This window comes from Adiantum capillus-veneris, chromosome 23 (genome assembly GCF_014529385.1).
Source record: "Adiantum capillus-veneris isolate H3 chromosome 23, ASM1452938v2, whole genome shotgun sequence".
In the NCBI taxonomy this organism is placed as follows: Eukaryota; Viridiplantae; Streptophyta; class Polypodiopsida; order Polypodiales; family Pteridaceae; genus Adiantum; species Adiantum capillus-veneris.
The window spans coordinates 104,857,939-104,861,322 of record NC_140953.1 but is presented as its reverse complement, the minus strand read 5'-3'; the positions used below and the strand labels follow the sequence as shown (position 1 = coordinate 104,861,322).

Here is a 3,384-nt window from a genome sequence, read left to right as displayed (position 1 = left end):
GGTAATACTGTAGCATATTCTGATGCGACTATTGAGGTCTATACGAACGCTCTTATACCATACTCTGTACCGCGACCAAACCTGCAAACTTTTTTTGGGCAGAGAGGGTTGGGAACTGATGCTGCATGTATTGCAGAAAAGAAAACATTCCTCTCTGCCCAAAGGAAGAGTGCACAAGCAACTGCACTCCACCTACAAGTTGACGCTAAAGAGCGAGTGTATGGCAATTAACAAAATTGTAAGAGAGAGAGAGAGAGATATAGAAATATATATATATGTATACATATAAGATCACTTTCTTTTTATCAATGAAGGCCAAGTCCTTATTCCCTACATTGGGAAACCACTGCTTTGCTTACAAGCTCTCGCTCATGTACTTCATTTATTAAAAACATTTTTTTCCAAAATACTTGTGGCAAAGAATCTTTCAATGAACTGCTACCTTAATAATGTTGTAGAGGACATTTAGAGAAAATATGACATTCTTACAAAAGAACTGGTTTTAGCACACCTATGGGCCTCTAGATGATGTTAGAAGATACTTGAGTTATGTAGGTGATGCCCTTCATGCAAGCTGATTTTTCTCCTGCTCTTGTCAAATTCTGGCTAGCTAGCATAACAGGTTGGTTTGTTTTTTGCAGGGACTCTAGAGCCCAAACATAGTCTAGCTTCAAGGACAATTCCAATAACTTTTTTCATTATTCTTGCAAACTTAGGTCAACCAAAACTACCACATTTGTATATTTTGGTGTAGTTTTCTGAATTGTGGTTTTGCTCAGATGCTCTAGTATCATGGGCTAATGTGAGATCAGTTGCGGCCAAAATTTTGGGTTCTTGGAGCAAACTCACATCAACCATAGCATTACAATTTTCAAACACATGTATGTTGCTTCAATTAGAGATGCCTCTCATTGCCTCATTGTGGCTTGGTGGTAGTTCAAGTAGAGAGAGAGAGAGAGAGAGAGAGAGAGAGAGAGAGAGAGAGAGAGAGAGAGAGAGAGAGAGAGAGAGAGAGCATATACACATATATATGAAAGATGACTTAGTTTTTATTGCTCAAGGACAAGTTATCATTTCCAGATTCAGTTGATAGCAATACATTTGAAACTTAGATCTTGCATTGGAAACTTCTTAAAACTAGGCTTATGGAAGACTATCTGACCGTGCTTAAGAAGGAGTAGAAGATGATGATGCAGGAATTTTTGCTACTATTGTAAAATGGGAGCATGTAAAATATGCGATAAATGTAAAATATATTTATCCCCAAAAAGAGAGAGAGAGAGAGAGAGAGAGAGAGAGAGAGAGAGAGAGAGAGAGAGAGAGAGAGAGCATTACATTTACCAAACATGTGAATGTTGGTTCAACTAGAGATGAGGCCTCTCAATGTTGCATTGTGGGTCAGTTGTAGATAAAGTCTTGAGATACCTTCGCCATGGGTATAGCTTTTCTTTATTCACTCGAGCATTAAATATTAGCCCATGGACTCTTATAGTCCTTATGTGAGCCATTGAACCCATTTATGAATGATCATTGCATTAGGTTTTGGCACCATTTGTACAAGGTTGTGTGTTTCTACTACCCTTTTTGGATGAGCCCATGCACCCTTATTTTGCAGCCATGGCGGGAAATGTGAGGACAGGTCAAACCAGCCCATTTAGAGCCTTTGAAAATATGCAAGCGAGGCTCACAAAAGGTCACAGTTTTCATTTCTAGTTGTTTTGTATGGCTTTGTGGGCCTACAAAAGCGGTCAACACACTCTATACATATTCTAAGTGTCGTCATGCGTACATCTTGAAGAGGGGCTATTCAAACAGAACATAAATGCACAAAGGTTACACTCTAGTACTGCCAAATGATGATCAAACATATTCGATCATGCTCAATAGCCTCTAGCCAAAGGATTAAAAGTTTTTGCTAATACCTTTCAATTCACACTGGTTATTCTTATCACTTTGCTTCATATATTATTGATAATCTATATGTAGTTGATCATGGATTTTTCATCCCTTACAAATGGATGAAACTATAATACAGACAATTCGAGCAAACACTTAAAACTACTCTTTAAAGCGTTCCCTCAGTATATGAAAGCAGCATAAATATATACAAGTAATAATGTTTGAAATGGTAGCATGCTACAACATGCCATTATGGTGTGGCAGTCAAAGCCAAATGGAACATTAGAAAAACAAAACGAAAGCTCTCGTCAGCTCACCACCAAAGCCAAGCCTGCGTTGGAAAGCTCTCGTCAGCTCACCACCAAAGCCTGCATTGGAAAGCTCTCGTCTGCTCACCACCACCAAAGACTGCATTGGAAAGCTCTCGTCAGCTCACCACACCACCAAAGCCTGTGTTGGAAAGCTTTCGTCAGCTCACCACCAAAGCCAAGCCTCTTCCTCTTCGAACTCTGCATGTTTCCAAAACCAAAAAACTTGCTGAATCAAAGTAGTTTCCGAACAAGTACTAATTGGAGCAGCATTAGAAATCAAGAAAGTATACCAGAGCTGAATCTCTCGTGCGGCACTCTCGGGGCTGAAGAAGGCAAGATGCAAGTCTAGCAGTCGTTTGCTCCTGTTGGCTTTCAAAGGGGGACTCACCAAACATATCAACGGCCCCCACCCTAGACCGCTTGCAGAGCTTGGCATCGATCATTGGGGTGGATGTGCTGCGGATTCTGGCAGCATCGTTGGCTAGGTCTCTGGCCTCGTTCTTCCTGGCCTCCGCGCTGCTCCATAAAATCCTCGCATGCCTGGAGACGCATGCGCCAGTCGCTTTCCCGGCTAGCAACGGCAGTTCTTGCCGCGATGTGAACCAGCACCACAAGTAGCAAGGCTGCTGTCCTCATTTTACAGGCCATATTGTTGGCTTCTAATAGCTAGCAGCACGCACGCCATACGTATGTATGCGTAGAGAGTAACTAGGTTAGTGCAGGTTGGGAAAGTGGTGGTATGAGGGCCCTGTACTTATAGATGCGTATAAATTGCATGCATGCGTGATGCGTCGATTTTCTGCATTGTCATCAAACTTCTGACTCTAACACACTCTCACTTACATTTAGAATGGTTGTGTATTTGGATTTAGAACGGGTGTGTTGCTACACATTTCATTCCTTTGGTGGAATTGATAAGTAACCACAATTTATACTTTCAAAAATGGTACACAAAATAAATTACACAAACGACGTGGGCAACCACAAATTTTATCTTGCTTACACAACCCACTCCTCACATGTCCTTCTCTCGTTTTCTACCCCCGCCATACGGCCACTCTATACTAGGTATATCTACTAGTCAATACGACCCAACAATCGTGTCAAGTGTGCTACACAATGTCTTAGGTCCTCGTGAAAATGTCAAGGGAGAGCACAAGCTTACACTAAAACC

General features: G+C 41.4%; 1 long non-coding RNA gene across 1 annotated transcript; it reads right to left on the bottom strand.

Moving 5' to 3' along the window:
- Window positions 1-1,922: 1,922 nt before the first annotated feature.
- On the bottom strand, window positions 1,923-2,932 carry LOC147428292 (uncharacterized). The gene is made up of 2 exons (XR_015185999.1): window positions 2,501-2,932; window positions 1,923-2,408 (listed from the first exon to the last, which is right to left on the bottom strand). It is a non-coding gene; the product is annotated as an uncharacterized LOC147428292 (long non-coding RNA).
- Window positions 2,933-3,384: the final 452 nt, after the last annotated feature.